The sequence below is a fragment of the Lolium rigidum genome, chromosome 3 (assembly GCF_022539505.1).
Source record: "Lolium rigidum isolate FL_2022 chromosome 3, APGP_CSIRO_Lrig_0.1, whole genome shotgun sequence".
Lineage (NCBI taxonomy): Eukaryota > Viridiplantae > Streptophyta > Magnoliopsida > Poales > Poaceae > Lolium > Lolium rigidum.
In genome coordinates this window covers 378887337-378906666 of record NC_061510.1, presented here as the reverse complement: position 1 = coordinate 378906666, position 19330 = coordinate 378887337, and the positions used below count along the sequence as shown (strand labels likewise).

General features: G+C 40.6%; 1 pseudogene; it reads right to left on the bottom strand.

Moving 5' to 3' along the window:
• Nucleotides 1-3523: 3523 nt before the first annotated feature.
• LOC124700636 overlaps nucleotides 3524-19330 on the bottom strand; it is a 31710-nt pseudogene continuing 15903 nt past the window's right edge.

The following is a 19330-nucleotide window of genomic DNA, read 5'->3' as shown; positions in this document are numbered from 1 at the left end:
TCCTGCAAATAGAGAGATTGAATATGACATGTGGGCCAATGCAATCACTTAGAGTAGCAATTTATTTATAATTTTTTTTTAAAAAAAGTAGAATTTTATAATTTTATTTTTTGTTGTGAAAAAATGAGCTCTAAAAATTAGAGATGCAAGGGGGTCAAATTAGAGTACCCTCAACCCTCTATAGTGCAAAATGATGCTGTCACACAAAAGTTAGTTCATTTTGTTGAACTAGAGAGGGTAGATGGTACCCTAATACTGATCCATTTGCATCAACAATAAAATTTACTAGTAGTTAGTTGAGGATATAATTTATAGTTCACGTTTAAAATTGACTTACGGAGATACACTTTTGATCCTAGGTGCATATGCTCCCGCTACCCGAAAAAACATTTTAAAATGTTTTTAAAAAATTGAGCAAAAAATTCGCACATACATATCAACATTTTAGGTGTGTATGCCGATTTTAGTGGAAAACCGACATTTTTTATGTCCTGTGTAAAAAAAGAAAAAAAAATGTCTCAGTAAGAGTTGTATTTTAGCACCGAATTTTGTCTTATTTATGCACAACACAACATTTTTCTTTTGTGGAACCACCATATCATTTTTTTGGTGAAACGACTTTGCTAGCATGTAGAACTTTCAGATGTACATGCGATATTTTTTTACGGATTTTTTTGACGTATTAGAATGCGTTTAAAACGCATTTGAAAAAAATAGTTCGTCCAGACTTGTGCCTTCTTTACGTATCTGTCGACTGAGCAGCTACATCAAGCTAGCACACCAGCAGCTAGCACGAGCGGCCAATTCCCCTCCTCTTGTCTCCCTCGTCCGTCCACACACACCATCAAATCGAGCGGCCATCGGCAACCTCCGCCTCCCCGTGCTCCATTTGTTTTCCAGATCGGATACGGCGCAGAGTAGATAGAACCTGGGAGTCTTCCGTCCGGCGACGGCGGCGCATTAGAGGAAGAAGAGGAAACCCCTCGCGACTTCTCCTTCCGAGTGGCGCGGGATAGAATGGCGCAACCAGCTTTGCGATTTCCCTACTCTTCCGCAGGTATGCAAATTTGTGTGATTGTGTCGCACGGGGAGGGATTTGGTGATTCTCTTTTTTTCCCCTTGCGCGTTAGTGACTGGGCTAGTCATCAAATGTCTTGGTCAGCCTACTGTGTTGAACTTCCTCTAATACACTACTGGTCCCGGGACTTCTGCATATACAAATTGTATTAAATAGAATGCGGTAGAGAACTCCGTTCAATAAAAGTTAGGAAGGTCTTGTGCACAGCGAGAGTACTACTAGAAGGCCCTGGAGTATAAAGGAGATGATGAGCGGATCTTACTCCCTACTCCCTCCGTTTGGATATAATCGACGCCGAGTCAAGGCTAGCTAGCGGAGAATGTATGCATGACCGCGTGTCGATTAAACAAGAACGGAGGTAGTATCTGCTTAGCACATATGAGCCTTGACATGAAGGTGTTCCAATTATATCAACAACCACACTTTCTTTTGAGGGGAATCAACAACAAACACACTTGGCCTTGTTAAACTACATATAGAAACTGATTTTTGTGATGTCAAATTTCAGTTCTCCTAGAACTAGCTTTGCATTGGTGGGCATGGCATATTGACGAAATGACGAGTTGTATTCATCTTCAAGAACTAGTATTTTTGCACAACATTTATATACGATATACCCAACATTATTTTCTGTAGAAGCTTCTAACATTAGATTTTACAGTTCCCATAATCAACGGCCCTTCTGCTTTCATAGAGTATATAACTCTCATCAGTAGTGTCATTCTAAGACTGATAAATAGCAGTACAGTGCCCGAAGTGGATTCTAGTGAATAATTCGGTTGATTTGAGGCTGATGTGATTACCTCCTCTCCTTGTTTATTGTTGGTGATAAACATGGCACTGAAACTTTTTATACAGAAACCACTGCCGATCACAGGGCTTTTGCATATATAAAATTCAGTTAAATATAATACAGTGGACAACCTTAAGTTCAACACAACTTATGAAGATCTTTTACAAAACGAGTATAGAACTAGAAAGCCATGGTTGATAATATACAAGAGCAGTGTTTACTCCTAGCACATATGAGCCTTGACATGAAGATGTCCCGGAGGTATATATAGTCTAATACACTTGCCTGTCAAACTACATATAAAAGCTAATTTAGCCACAAATAGAGCCTATCACAGATTTAATGTCATTAGCTGTATTCTTAGCATCCACAGCAATACCAGCCAATCCTCTCCTCGCCAGCCCCGCACAGTAAAGCCTATTTTCACTTTTCCAGTGATTCAGATATTCTTTGGTCGGTAGTCCATTGTCATTCAACTCCACCTATGTGCGCTTCATTTTTTCCAGATTGGACATGGCGCAGAGTAGTGGAACAAGGAAGAAAAAGAAGATGGAAGACCAGGGAGTTTTCTTTCCGGCGGCGGCGGTACAGTAGAGAAAGAGGAGGAAGCCCCTCACGACTTCTCGTTCTGAGCAGCGTGGGATGGAACGGCCCGACCAGCTTTGCAATTTTCCTACTCTTCCACAGGTTTGCAAATTTTGTCTCGCACGGGGAGTGATTTGCTGATTCTCTACTTTTTTTTCCTCATGTGTTGGTGACTAGGTTGGTCATCAAATGTGTATTTGGTGACCCAGATAGCTACTGGGTTGAAATTGCTCTAATACAATACTAGTCACAGGACTTCTGCATATAAAAATTGAATCAAATAGAATATGGTAGAGAACTGTAAGTTCAATAAAAAATAGGAAGCACTTGAACAAAGCGAGAGTACTCCTACAAGGCCCTTGTTGATAGTATATAGGAGCAGATCTTACTCCCTCGCTGCTTAGCACTTATGAGCCTTGACATTAAGGTGTCCCAAAGATATCAATAACCACACTTTGTTTGGGGGGGAATCAACAACAAACACACCTGGCCTTCTTTAACAACATATAGAAACTAATTTCTGTGACGTCAAATTTCAGTTCGCCTAGAACTAGCTTTACATTTGTGGGCATGGCATCTTGACGAGTTGTAGTTATCTTCAAGAACTATTTTTTATACAACAGTTATTTATACTAGGATATACGTAATATTTTTTTCTGTAGAAGATTCTAACATTGGATTTTACAGTTCCCACAATAAACGACCCTTCTGCTTTCATACAGTATATAACTCTCAGCACATAGTGTCATTCTAGGACTGATGAATGGCAGTATAGTACTCAAAATAGATACTAGCGAATAATCCGGTTGATTTGAGGCTGATGTGATTTCCTCCAGGTTCAACGCTTTTGTATATATAAATTCAAGTAATTATTACACAGTTGTCCTCCGTAAGCTCAACAAAAGTTATGAAGCTCTTTTACATAATGAGTATTGAACTAGAATGCCCTTGTTGATAATATTCAAGAGCAGAGCTTACTCCTAGAACATATGAGCCTTGGCATCAAGATGTTTCAGATGTATAACAGTCTAATGCAGTTGCCTGTTAAACTACCTATAAAAGATAATTTAGCCACACATAGAACCTATCACCGATTTAATGTCATCAGCGATACTCTTAGCATCTGCAGCAATACCAGCCAATCCTCTCCTCGCCAACCCAGCACAGTAGAGCCTATTTTCACCTTTCCAGTTATTCGGATATCCTTTGGTTGGCAGTCCATTGTCATTTAACATGCTCTCACCATTCTGCGCTCACTACAAGAGATGGGGGATTTGTTGACGAAAACCCTGGTGACAAAAATGCATACCGTCATGGATGTGTCCTTATAGGTGACGAATTCATCTTTCGTCAAGCATTTAAGGTAATGCTTGACGGTATGATTTCTCGTCAAGAAAAAATCGTCACCCATTACCCAAGCGGGAAGGGCTTCCATCGTGTCTGTTAATAGGTGACGAAATCAAAGATCGAGGTGACGAAATATTACTAAGTTACTTTATTAAATGTTATTAGTTTTATATATCATGCGTGACCCACTTGTCAGGAACATATTTAATTAAGTAAAAATTGTGGTTTGGAAGAATCGAACAAGGGCTTCGGCGTGACCGACGCGGAGTCTTACCGCTAAGGTAGATATGGAATTTTGATCTGGATCCGTAAGTAGTCTATTCTACATATTTATTTCAATGGTGTGATCTAGATGTTACGACATAATAATTCCCTTATTAATATTTATGTCGGCCGAGGGTGCCTCGTTTAAGTCGCGCCGCTAGTAGACACGGCCTATATAGGTGCTCTTGCTAACAGTCGAATCGACTAGGGTTCTCGTCGAGGTGAGAAGAATTCCGTGAAGGCTCCATTGTGGTGGCGGCGAGACGCATCATCGGTGAGTTCTCCTGATTGTTCGTTAGGTCTAGATTTTTTAATCAGTTGTCAAGATCTGTTCGGAGAACGTTGGCATGTTCTTAACCGAATTGTAGGCAATGGATCGAAGTTGGATAACCGATGGCACCAAGAAGTTCACAACAAAGTACATGGCAGGTGTTAGGGATTTTCATCAAGTTTGCGCGAGAACACTTGGACAATACAGGATGAACCAATCTTGTGCCCTTGCAAGGACTGCCTAAATCCGATACGTCAGGATATAAAAACAGTCGAGGATCACTGCAATTGTTCAGGTATGTCCATGACGTATACAAGATGGACTAGACATGGGGAAGATTTTAGTGATGACGAAGGGCGGGATAGAAACGATGATGGTGCGTATGATAGTGACAACGATGAAGATGAAGACAATGGTGATTGTTATGTTGATGATTCGTCTAGTATGATCGATGAACTGCAAAAGTCTGGAAATAAAGGTCCTGACCTGCCAAATCTGTATGCTAATCTAATTGAGTCAGCGAAAAAGAACTTTATGAGGGATGCACCTCTTTCACTAGGTTGTCGTTCATCATTAAGCTCCTTCATGTCAAATCATACAGCCGGATAACAAACAGAGGATTTGATCTCTTACTTCAGCTTTTACGTACAGCTTTGCCAGATGTGGACTTTCCCAAATCATATGCCGATGCTAAGAGTGTTCTTTCTGATGTTGGGCTTGGTTATGAGACAATTCATGCATGCAAGTTTGATTGTTCTTTATTTTGGGGAGATCACAAGGACGATACGAACTGCCATGTTTGTGGATTATCAAGATATAGAGACCCTACTGGAAAAAATAAAATCCCTCACAAGGTGTTAAGGTACTTTCCTATAATTAAAAGGTTGCAGAGACTATTTGTTAAAAAGGAAATGTCGACACATACTAGATGGCACAAAGAGAAGAGGGTTGTTGAGCCCAATGTACTGAGGCACCCTGCTGATGGTGAGGCATGGAAGCACTTTGATGGCAAGTTTGATTGGTTTGCTAAAGATCCTCGTAACATAAGACTAGGTTTTGCCACAGACGGCTTCAGTCCTTTTGGAAGTATGAGTAATCCTTACAGTATGTGGCCTGTTTTTGTGATTACTTACAACTTCCCACCATGGATGTGCATGGATCAATCGAATTATATGATGGCATTGCTAATCCCCGGAAAGTATTCCCCAGGGAAAGATTTTCATGTATTTATGCAGCCACTGATAAAAGATATGATGCAGCTATGGAGTGGTGTGGAGACATTTGATGCATGCACAGAGGAATATTTCCCATTGCATGCTGCGTTTCTTTGGTTGATTATCCTGGATATGCCACTATGTCAGGCCGAAGCACAAGAGGATTTCATGCGTGTGTGCATTGCGATGAGAATCCTTGCGCTGAACCTTTGAAAAACAAAATTGGATATATTGGGCATCGGCGATTTCTTGATAAAAATCACCCATACAGGAAAAGCAGACTTTTCAATGGTACAACTGAGACTAGAGATCCACCAAGGAAGTACACACCCAAAGAGGTAGCTGCGAAGGTAGAAATGGTTAAGGATTTTGAACATGGGAAAAATCCAATAAGTAGAAAGCGGAAGCGTGCAACTGTACCCGGTGAACCAACATGGCACCTGAAAGTCAGCTTACATCATCTACCGTACCGGCCGAACTTAAGATAGCTCACAACTTAGATGTGATGCATATTGAGAAGAACATATGTGACAATATTGTTGGTACACTACTTGAACTTGAGGGCAGGAATAAGGACACCGTTAGTGCTAGAATTGATTTGAAGAAATTCAAAATGTGGAAGAAGTATTGGTTGAAGAAAATTGTGAAGGATGATGATGATGCAGCGAGTAACTTATGCGAAGCCCCCGCACCGTGGACGCTTTCGAAGGAACGAAGAGACATTTGTGTAGGTATTTGGCAAACACTAGGTTCCCAGATGGTTATTGCGCAAACTGGGGAAGATGTGTGAATATTGATGGTTGTAAGGTTACCGGTATGAAGACGCATGATTGCCACATACTTCTGCAGCGAGTGTTTCCGGCTGGGCTCAAGGGAATTGCATCTAAGAAAATGTATGTGGCTATTGCAGAGCTAGGAAGATTTTTTAGGGAGCTGTGTGCCAAAACCCTGAAAGTTGATGTGCTGAATCGATTGAAGGTTGAAATTGTTGTGATCCTATGCAAACTTGAGAAGCTCTTCCCCCAGACTTTTTTTGATGTAATGGTGCACTTAGCTATTCATCTTCCTGAGGAGGCTCTTTCGAGGGGTCCTGTTCATTATGGTTGGATGTATCCAGTTGAGAGAAGATTAGGTTATCTAAAGTCTACGGTCCGTAACAAAGCAAGGCCAGAAGGTTCTATCGCAGAGAGCTACATTGTTGATGAGTGTTTGATTTTTTGCTCTAGATTTTTCAAGGATGGCTGATACGTCCAAATTCATCACTATTTTATATCATAATTTGCTGTTATTCATCGATATATTTCATATTGGGACACAATACTTATGTTATTTCATCTATTTTGCATGTTTCATCATTATTGGAGGATCGAACACCGGAGCCAGGATTCTGCTGGAAAAAGCACCGTCAGAACGCAATATTTCGGAAGATCAACTGTGGAAGGAAATTATACCGAAAATCCTATTTTTCAAGATGACGAAGGGAGCCAGAAGGAGGAGCCAGGAGGAGCCAGGGTGGGCCCACACCCTAGGGCGGCGCGGCCCAGGCCCTGGCCGCGCCGCCATGTGGTGTGGAGGGCCCACGACCCCTTTCGCCTCCTTTTCTTCGCCAAACCCTTCGTCCCGAAGACCGAAGCCACAGAGGGTTCCTCACGAAGAGTTACAGCCGCCTCTGCGGGGCGGAGAACACCAGAGAGAAAAGAGCTCTCCGGCGGGCAGGAATCCGCCGGGGAAATTCCCTCCGGGAGGGGGAAATCGACGCCATCGTCACCGTCATCGAGCTGGACATCATCTCCATCACCACCATCATCATCTTCACCATCATCACCGCCATCTCCTCCGCAGCACCTCGTCACCGCCGTAGCAATTTGGGTTTGATCTTGATTGTTTGATAGGGGAAACTCTCCCGGTATCTATTCATACTTGTTGTTGATGCTATTGAGTGAAACCATTGAACCAAGTTTATGTTCAGATTGTTATTCATCATCATATCACCTCTGATCATGTTCCATATGATGTCTTGTGAGTAGTTCGTTTAGTTCTTGAGGACATGGGTGAAGTCTAAATGTTAGTAGTGAACTATGGATGAGTAATATTCAATGGTATGATACTTAAGTTGTGGTGTTATTCTTCTAGTGGTGTCATGTGAACGTCGACTACATGACACTTCACCATTTATGGGCCTAGGGGAATGCATCTTGTATTCGTTTGCTAATTGCGGGGTTGCCGGAGTGACGAAACCTAAACCCCCGTTGGTATATCGATGCGGGAGGGATCGCGAGGATCTCAGAGTTTAAGGCTGTGGTTAGATTTATTCTTAATTACTTTCTTGTAGTTGCGGATGCTTGCAAGGGGTATAATCACAAGTTTGTATTAGTCCTAGGAAGGGCGGTACATTAGCATAGGTTCACCCACACAACACTTATCATAACAATGAAGATTATTTAGCCGTATGTAGCGAAAGCACTAGACTAAAATCCCGTGTGTCCTCGAGAACGTTTGGTCATTATAAGTAAACAAACCGGCTTGTCCTTTGCGCTAAAAAGGATTGGGCCACTTGCTGCAATTATTTCTCTCGCATTTTACTTACTCGTACTTATTTCATCTGTTACATCAAAACCCTCTGAATACTTGTCTGTGAGCATTTACAGTGAAACCTTCATCGAAACTGCTTGTCAACACCTTCTGCTCCTCGTTGGGATCGACATTCTTACTTATCGAAGATACTACGATACACCCCCTATACTTGTGGGTCATCAAGACTATTTTCTGGCGCCGTTGCCGGGGAGTGAAGTGCTATTGGTAAGTGGAATTGGTAAGGAAAACCTTTACTGTTTGTGCTGATTTTATTTCTGCCTGTTGCTATAAGTCATTATGGAGAGATCTTCTCTTCGATTTCTATTTGGGAAATCTACTACTACCGCAACGGTAGTGGATGAGGCGCCAGGTGAGGAAGTAATACCATATAAAATACCTACGAAAATTATTGAACATGTTATGGATAACCGCTATGAAGGGGATGGAACTGTCCATCCTGGTGATCATTTACTGTTTTTGCATGAATTATGCGGGTTATTCAAGTGTGCAGGTATTGCTATGAATGAAGTTAGGAAGAAGCTATTCTCTATATCGCTGTCTGGTAAAGCGGCGCATTGGTATAAATTGCTGAAGAATGGTGATTCTCTTGATCGGGAGGACATTGTGCCTTTATTCTATTCCAAATTTTATCCTCCAAGTGAAATTCACAAAGATCGGAACCGCATATATAATTTCTGGCCTCATGATGGAGAGAGTATTGCCCAAGCTTGGGGGAGATTGAAGTCTTTAATGCTCAAATGCCCCATTCATGAGCTTCCTGGTAATATTATTATTGATAATTTCTATGCAAGACTTTCTTTTCAAGACAAGACCTTGCTGGATACTTCTTGTTCTGGATCATTTACACGCAACAATGAAGAGTTTAAAAGGGACCTTCTTGATCGGATCCAAGAAAATACTGAAGGTTGGGAGAACGAAAAAGATAGAGAATCAGGTATAATTTATGATTATAAATGCATTGAAGCTTTTATGGATACTGATACATTTCGTAATATTAGTGCTACATATGGTCTTGATTCTCAAGTTGCTGCAAACCTTTATAAAGCTTTTGCCTCTCATTATGAATTGCCTAAGAAGAATTTTGATAAGTATCATGAACCGTATAAAGATAAAATTGATTCATCTATTAATAAGTGTGTTGTAATTGAAACTGCTGATCGCGTTATTCCCGAAGCTTATATTGAAAAAACTCCTTTTCCTGCTAAAATGAAAGAGTACTCTGTTATAAATAGTGCGGTTCATAAAAGTGAAAAGAAACCTGGAGAACCCGAAGAACAAATAAAAGTTGAACCTCGCTGTTGCAATAGTTAAAGATCTTGTGACTCGAAAATGTAGAGGATGGTCATATTATTTTCTGTGAAGATGCTTCTAATATTGTTTCACATCCTAGTAAACCCAAACAAGCTAGTGTTCCTATGCTATCTCGTTAAAATTGGTGATCATTGCTATTATGGATTATGTGATATTGGTGCAAGTGTTAGTGCTATTCCGTATGAGCTTTACACGGAGATTATGCACGAAATTGATTCTTGTGAACTTGAAGATATTGATGTGGTTATTCAGCTGGCTAATAGAGAAACTATTTCACCGATTGGTATTGTTCGAGATGTGGAAGTTCTATGTGGTAAGATTAAATATCCTGTCGACTTTTTGGTACTTGGTTCTCGTTGCTAGTGATTATTGTCCTATCATTTTTGGTAGACCTTTTCTAAATACCTGTGGAGCTATTATAGATTGCAAGAAAGAGAAAATTTTGACCAAATTTGTCGGTGAATCTTATGAGTTTAACTTCTCTAAATTTACTAAAACTCCTTATAAAGCTGATTTGCCTAGTAATGATTTTAAAATGGAGCAGTGTGCATCTATTGTTCTTGTTCCTAATAATCCTTTGCAGCAACATTTGGAGGATAGCGAGAGTGAAATTTTTAGGAAAGAAAGAGAGGAGCTTGAGGAGATTTTTCTTCGCCAACCTATTCTTAAACATGACTTACCGGTGGAAGATTTGGGTACAACACCGCCACCAAAGGAAGATCCTGTTTTTGATTTAAAGCCTTTACCTGATAATCTTAAATATGCTCATATTGATGATAAGAAAATATATCCTGTTATTATTAGTTCTAAACTTACAGAGTTTGAAGAAGAAAGGTTATTGCAAGTATTGAAGAAACACCGAGGTGCTATTGGCTATACTCTTGATGACTTGAAGGGGATTTCTCCCTCTATTTGCCAACACGCCATTAATATGGAAGATGATGCGAAGCTCGTTGTTGAACCTCGGCGTCGTCTAATTCCGAAGATGAAGGAAGTGGTAAGGAATGAGGTATTACGACTTCTTGAAGCTGGTATTATATATCCTATTGCTGATAGTAGATGGGTTAGTCCTGTACATTGCGTTCCCAAGAAAGGAGGTATGACTCGTTGTGCCTAATGATAATGATGAGCTTATTCCTCAAAGAGTAGTTGTAGGGTATAGAATGTGCATTGATTTTCGAAAAGTTAATAAAGTTACTAAGAAAGATCATTACCCTTTACCATTTATTGATCAAATGCTAGAAAGATTGTCTAAAAATACTCATTTTTGCTTTCTTGATGGTTATTCCGGATTTTCACAAATTGCTCGTTAAAGCTAAAGATCAAGAGAAAACCACCTTTACTTGTCCCTATGGAACTTATGCTTATAGGCGTATGCCTTTTGGTTTATGTAATGCTCCTGCTACTTTTCAAAGATGCATGTCTGCCATTTTTCATGGTTTTTGTAAAAGTATTGTGGAAGTATTCATGGATGATTTTTCTGTCTATGGGAATTCATTTGATAGTTGCTTGCGAAACCTTGATAAAGTTTTGCAGAGATGTGAAGAAACTAACCTTGTTCTTAATTGGGAGAAATGCCACTTTATGGTTAATGAAGGAATTGTATTGGGACATAAAATTTCTGAGAGAGGTATTGAAGTTGATAGAGCTAAAGTTGAAGCTATTGAGAAGATGCCCTATCCGAGGGATGTTAAAGGTATTCGTAGTGTTCTTGGTCATGTTGGGTTTTATAGGAGATTTATTAAAGATTTCTCCAAGATTTCAAAGCCTCTTACTAATCTTCTTCAAAAAGATGTACCTTTTGTTTTTGATGATGATTGTAAGGAAGCTTTTGAAACTCTAAAGAAAGCCTTAACAACTGCTCCTATAGTTGAACCTCCTGATTGGAATTTACCTTTTGAAATTATGTGTGATGCTAGTGATTTTGCTGTAGGCGCTGTTCTTGGACAGCGAGTAGATAAAAAATTAAATGTTATTCATTATGCTAGCAAGACTCTTGATGCTTGATACGTCTCCAACGTATCGATAATTTCTTGTGTTCCATGCCACATTATTGATGTTATCTACATGTTATATGCACACTTTATGTCATATTCGTGCATTTTCTGGAACTAACCTATTAACAAGATGCCGAAGTGCCGGTTCTCGTTTTCTGCTGTTTTTGGTTTCGAAATCCTAGTAACGAAATATTCTCGGAATCGGACGAAATCAACGCCAAAGATCTTAGAATCCCCGGAAGCATCCAGAACACACGAGAGGGATCAGAGGGGGGCCACAGGGCCACCAAACCCTACCCCGGCGCGGCCAAGGGGGGGGGGCGCGCCCCCCTAGGGTGTGGGCCCCCCTTCGACCTTCCTGCGCCGCCTCTTCGCCTATATAAAGCCCCTGGATCAGAAAACCCGATACCAATTGACGAAACCCACAGAAACCTGCCAGAGCCGCCGCCATCGCGAAGCCAAGATCTGGGGGACAGGAGTCTCTGTTCCGGCACCCTGCCGGAGCGGGGAAGTGCCCCCGGAAGGCTTCTCCATCGACACCGCTGCCATCTCCACCGCCATCTTCATCACCGCTGCTCCTCCCATGAGGAGGGAGTAGTTCTCCATCGAGGCTCGGGGCTGTACCGGTAGCTATGTGGTTCATCTCTCTCCTATGTGCTTCAATACAATAGTCTCATGAGCTGCCTTACATGATTGAGATTCATATGATGATGCTTGTAATCTAGATGTCATTATGCTAGTCAAGTGAGTTTTACTTATGTGATCTCCGGAGACTCCTAGTCCCACGTGTGTAAAGGTGACGAGTGTGTGCACCGTGTGGGTCTCTTAGGCCATATTTCACGGAATACTTACTCATTGAATGGCATAGTGAGGTGCTTATTTATATCTCTTTATGATTGCAGCATGTTGTATCACAATTTATCTATGTGCTACTCTAGTGATTTGTTATTAAAGTAGTTTATTCCTCCCTGCATGTGTGCAAAGGTGACAGTGCGTGCACCGTGTTAGTACTTGGTTTATGCTATGATCATGATCTCTTGTAGATTATGGAGTTAACTATTGCTATGATAATATTGATGTGATCTATTCCTCCTACATATGCATGAAGGTGACGAGTGTGCATGCTATGCTAGTACTTGGTTTAGTAGCGTTGATCTATCTTACACTAAAGGTTACTTAAACATGAGCATTATTGTGGAGCTTGTTAACTCCGGCATTGAGGGTTCGTGTAATCCTACGCAATGTGTTCATCATCCAACAAAAGTGTAGAGTATGCATTTATCTATTCTCGTTATGTGATCAATGTTGAGAGTGTCCACTAGTGAAAGTGTAATCCCTAGGCCTTGTCCCTAAATACCGCTGAGTTACTACCGCTTGTTTACTCGTTTTATCGCGTTACTATCGCTTGTTTACTACTGCTGCGTTACTACTGCTGCGTTACTACTGCTTATTTACTGTTCTGGGCAGAGCACTTTTCTGCCATTGCTACTACTTATTCATACCACCTGTATTTCACTATCTCTTCGCCGTACTAGTGCACCTATTAGGTGTGTTGGGGACACAAGAGACTTCTTGCTTTGTGGTTGCAGGGTTGCATGAGAGGGATATCTTTGACCTCTTCCTCCCTGAGTTCGATAAACCTTGGGTATCCACTTAAGGGAAACTTGCTCGCTGTTCTACAAACCTCTCGCTCTTGGAGGCCCAACACTGTCTACAAGAATAGAAGCTCCCGTAGACATCAAGCACTTTTCCGGCGCCGTTGCCGGGGAGGAAAGGTAAAAGGCACTCATACTACGGTCTCGGGTAAAGTATTTTTCCGGCGCCGTTGTGTGTGTGCTCGAAGCTATTTCCTTTAGATCCTGCAATTGCATCTTGTTGTTTCTTGTTTACACTAGTTTGGCATAATGTACAAGAGTGAGCTTCTTATTCTATTTCCTGATTTAAAACATGGATTGTTTGATGCGAAAATTAAAAAACCTATGAAATCTTCTTTGCATGCTCGGTAGTAATATTAGTATGAACGCTTTGAACACCATTGTTGACAATAATATAGAAAGTTCTAAGCTTGGGGAAGCTGGTTTTCATGATATTTTTAGTCCCCCAAGCATTGAGGAGAAAATTTTCTTTGATGATACTTTGCCTCCTATTTATGATGATTATAATGATAGTGGTCTTTTGGTGCCACCTACTATGGAGAGTAAATTTTATTGTGATTATACTATGCCTCCTACACTTGATGAGAATAATAATGATAGCTACTTTGTTGAATTTGCTCCCACTACAACTAATAAAATTGATTATGCTTATGTTGGGAGTAGTAATAATTTTATGCATGAGACTCATGATAAGAATGTTTCATTTGATAGTTATATTGTTGAGTTTGCTCATGATGCTACTGAAAGTTATTATGAGAGAGGAAAATATGGTTGTAGAAATTTTCATGTTACTAAAACACCTCTCTATGTGCTGAAATTTTTGATGCTACACTTGTTTTATCTTCCTATGCTTGTTACTTTGCTCTTCATGGACTTGTTTATTTACAAGATTCCTATGCATAGGAAGCATGTTAGACTTAAATGTGTTTTGAATTTGCCTCTTGATGCTCTCTTTTGCTTCAAATACTATTTCTTGCGAGTGCATCATTAAAACTGCTGAGCCCATCTTAATGGCTATAAAGAAAAGAACTTCTTGGGAGATAACCCATGTGTTATTTTGCTACAGTACTTTGTTTTATATTTGTGTCTTGGAAGTTGTTTACTACTGTAGCAACCTCTCCTTATCTTGGTTTTGAGTTTTGTTGTGCCAAGTTAAGCCGTTGATAGAAAAGTAAGTACTAGATTTGGATTACTGCGCAGTTCCAGATTTCTTTGCTGTCACGAATCTGAGCCCACTGCCCTGCAGGAAGCTCAGAAAATTATGCCAATTTACGTGCATGATCCTCAGATATGTACGCAACTTTCATTCAATTTGAGCATTTTCATTTGAGCAAGTCTTGTGGCCTAATAAAATCCATCTTTACGGACTGTTCTGTTTTGACAGATTCTGCCTTTTATTTCGCATTGCCTCTTTTGCTATGTTGGATGAATTTCTTTGATCCATTAATGTCCAGTAGCTTTATGCAATGTCCAGAAGTGTTAAGAATGATTGTGTCACCTCTGAACATGTTAATTTTTATTGTCCACTAACCCTCTAATGAGTTGTTTCGAGTTTGGTGTGGAGGAAGTTTTCAAGGGTCAAGAGAGGAGGATGATATACTACGATCAAGAAGAGTGAAAAGTCTAAGCTTGGGGATGCCCCGGTGGTTCATCCCTGCATATATCAAGAAGACTCAAGCGTCTAAGCTTGGGGATGCCCAAGGCATCCCCTTCTTCATCGACAAATTATCAGGTTCCTTCTCTTGAAACTATATTTTTATTCGGCCACATCTTATGTGCTTTACTTGGAGCGTCTGTGTGCCTTTGTTTTTGTTTTTGTTTGAATAAAATGGATTACATCATGCTTGTGTGGGAGAGAGACACGCTCCGCTGGTTCGAATGAACACATGTGTTCTTAGCTCATAATATTCATGGCGAAGTTTCCTCTTCGTTAAATTGTTATATGGTTGGAATTGGAAAATGGTACATGTAGTAATTGCTATAAATGTCTTGGGTAATGTGATACTTGGCAATTGTTGTGCTCATGTTTAAGCTCTTGCATCATATGCTTTGCACCCATTAATGAAGAAATACATAGAGCATGCTAAAATTTGGTTTGCATATTTGGTTTCTCTAAGGTCTAGATAATTTCTAGTATTGAGTTTGAACAACAAGGAAGACGGTGTAGAGTCTTATAATGTTTACAATATGTCTTTTATGTGAGTTTTGCTGTACCGTTCATCCTTGTGTTTGTTTCAAATAACCTTGCTAGCCTAAACCTTGTATCGAGAGGGAATACTTCTCATGCATCCAAATACTTGAGCCAACACTATGCCATTTGTGTCCACCATACCTACCTACTACATGGTATTTCCCGCCATTCCAAAGTAAATTGCTTGAGTGCTACCTTTAAACAATTCAAAATTTATTACCTCTTATTTGTGTCAATGTTTTATAGCTCATGAGGAAGTATGTGGTGTTTATCTTTCAATCTTGTTGGGCAACTTTCACCAATGGACTAGTGGCTTCATCCGCTTATCCAATAATTTTGCAAAAAGAGCTGGCAATGGGATTCCCAGTCCCAAATTAATTAACAAAAATAGACACTCCTTCATGGTATGAGATTGTTGGCAGGCACCCGAGGATTCGGTTAGCCATGGTTTGTGAAAGAAAGGTTGGAAGGAGTGCCATCCAAAAATAAAATAAAATGGGAGCCGCTCTTTGAAGGTTTGTCTGGCAAGGGGGTTAGAGTACCCGCTACCATTCGTTGACAACAACATACACCTCTCAAAACTTTATTTTTATGCTTACTTCATGTTTTCAAAATCAAAGCTCTAGCACAAATATAGCAATCGATGCTTTTCCTCTATGGAGGACCATTCTTTTACTTTCAATGTTGAGTCAGTTCACCTATTTCTCTCCACCTCAAGAAGCAAACACTTGTGTGAACTGTCCATTGATTCCTACATACTTGCTTATTGCACTTATTATATTACTCTATGTTGACAATATCCATGAGATATACATGTTACAAGTTGAAAGCAACCGCTGAAACTTAATCTTCTTTTGTGTTGCTTCAATACCTTTACTTTGAATTATTGCTTTATGAGTTAACTCTTATGCAAGACTTATTGATGCTTGTCTTGAAGTGCTATTCATGAAAAGTTTTTGCTTTATGATTCACTTGTTTACTCATGTCATACACATTGTTTTGATCGCTGCATTCACTACATATGCTTTACAAATAGTATGATCAAGATTATGATGGCATGTCACTCCGAAATTATCTTTGTTATCGTTTTACCTCGCTCGGGACGAGCAGAACTAAGCTTGGGGATGCTGATACGTCTCCAACGTATCGATAATTTCTTGTGTTCCATGCCACATTATTGATGTTATCTACATGTTATATGCACACTTTATGTCATATTCGTGCATTTTCCGGAACTAACCTATTAACAAGATGCCGAAGTGCCAGTTCTCGTTTTCTGCTGTTTTTGGTTTCAGAAATCCTAGTAACGAAATATTCTCGGAATCGGACGAAATCAACGCCAAAGATCTTAGAATCCCCGGAAGCATCCAGAACACACGAGAGGGATCAGAGGGGGGCCACAGGGCCACCAAACCCTACCCCGGCGCGGCCAAGGGGGGGGGCGCGCCCCCCTAGGGTGTGGACCCCCCTTCGACCTTCCTGCGCCGCCTCTTCGCCTATATAAAGCCCCTGGATCAGAAAACCCGATACCAATTGACGAAACCCACAGAAACCCGCCGAGCCGCCGCCATCGCGAAGCCAAGATCCGGGGGACAGGAGTCTCTCGTTCCGGCACCCCGCCGGAGCGGGGAAGTGCCCCGGAAGGCTTCTCCATCGACACCGCTGCCATCTCCACCGCCATCTTCATCACCGCCGCTGCTCCCATGAGGAGGGAGTAGTTCTCCATCGAGGCTCGGGGCCGTACCGGTAGCTATGTGGTTCATCTCTCTCCTATGTGCTTCAATACAATAGTCTCATGAGCTGCCTTACATGATTGAGATTCATATGATGATGCTTGTAATCTAGATGTCATTATGCTAGTCAAGTGAGTTTTACTTATGTGATCTCCGGAGACTCCTAGTCCCACGTGTGTAAAGGTGACAGTGTGTGCACCGTGTGGGTCTCTTAGGCCATATTTCACAGAATACTTACTCATTGAATGGCATAGTGAGGTGCTTATTTATATCTCTTTATGATTGCAGCATGTTGTATCACAATTTATCTATGTGCTACTCTAGTGATTTGTTATTAAAGTAGTTTATTCCTCCCGCATGTGTGCAAAGGTGACGAGTGCGTGCACCGTGTTAGTACTTGGTTTATGCTATGATCATGATCTCTTGTAGATTATGGAGTTAACTATTGCTATGATAATATTGATGTGATCTATTCCTCCTACATATGCATGAAGGTGACGAGTGTGCATGCTATGCTAGTACTTGGTTTAGTAGCGTTGATCTATCTTACACTAAAGGTTACTTAAACATGAGCATTATTGTGGAGCTTGTTAACTCCGGCATTGAGGGTTCGTGTAATCCTACGCAATGTGTTCATCATCCAACAAAAGTGTAGAGTATGCATTTATCTATTCTGTTATGTGATCAATGTTGAGAGTGTCCACTAGTGAAAGTGTAATCCCTAGGCCTTGTCCCTAAATACTGCTGAGTTACTACTGCTTGTTTCATCGTTTTACTCGCGTTACTACTCGCTTGTTTACTACTCGCTGCGTTACTACCGCTGCGTTACTACTGCTTGTTTACTGTTCCGGCGAGCACTTTTCCGCCATTGCTACTACTTATTCATACCACCTGTATTTCACTATCTCTTCGCCGAACTAGTGCACCTATTAGGTGTGTTGGGGACACAAGAGACTTCTTGCTTTGTGGTTGCAGGGTTGCATGAGAGGGATATCTTTGACCTCTTCCTCCCTGAGTTCGATAAACCTTGGGTATCCACTTAAGGGAAACTTGCTGCTGTTCTACAAACCTCTGCTCTTGGAGGCCCAACACTGTCTACAAGAATAGAAGCTCCCGTAGACATCAATGCTGCTCAAAGAAATTATGCTACTACTGAAAAAGAATTATTAGCTGTAGTCTTTGCTTGTGATAAATTTAGATCTTATATTGTTGATTCAAAAGTTACAATTCATACTGATCATGCTGCAATTAGATACCTTATGACAAAGAAGGATGCTAAGCCGAGGCTTATTAGATGGGTACTTCTTTTGCAAGAATTTGATTTACATATTGTGGATAGGAAAGGTGCTGATAATCCTGTTGCTGATAATCTGTCTAGATTGGAAAATATTGCTTATGACCCTGTTCCTGTTAATGATAGTTTTCCAAATGAACAATTGGCTGTAATAAAGGTGAGCTCGCGAGACAGTCCTTGGTATGCTGATTATGCTAACTTTATTGTTTCCAAGTACTTGCCTCCAACCTTTTCAGCTCAGCAGAGGAGGAAATTCTTTTATGACTTGAGGCATTATTTCGGGATGACCCACACTTATATAAAGAAGGAGTGGATGGTATTATGCGAAGGTGTGTTCCCGAATACGAACAACAAGAGATATTGAGTAAATGTCATGGCAGGTGCTTATGGAGGACATCACGCCGGAGATAGAACCGCGCAAAAGGTTCTACAATCAGGTTTTTATTGGCCAACTCTCTTCAAAGATGCAAGGAAGTTTATTTTATCTTGTGATGAATGTCAAAGGGTTGGTAATATCTCCGGACGCAATGAAATGCCTATGAATTATACTCTTGTTATTGAACCGTTTGATTGTTGGGGATTTGACTTCATGGGACCTTTTCCCTCTTCAAAAGGTAACACTCATATACTTGTTGCTGTTGATTATGTTACTAAATGGGTGGAAGCCATACCTACAAAAAGTGCTGATGGTGAGACCTCTTTAAAAATGCTTTTAGATATTATTTTTTCTAGATTTGGAGTACCTAGATATATTATGACTGATGGAGGTTCTCATTTTATTCATGGAGGTTTTAGAAAAACTCTTGCTAAGTATGGTATTAATCATAGAATTGCTTCCGCTTATCACCCTCAAAGTAGTGGCCAAGTAGAACTATCAAATAGGGAAATTAAATCTATTTTGGGAAAGACTGTTAATAAATCTAGAAAGAATTGGGCTAGTAAATTGAAAGACGCACTGTGGGCTTATAGAACTGCTTATAAAAACCCCATGGGAATGTCACC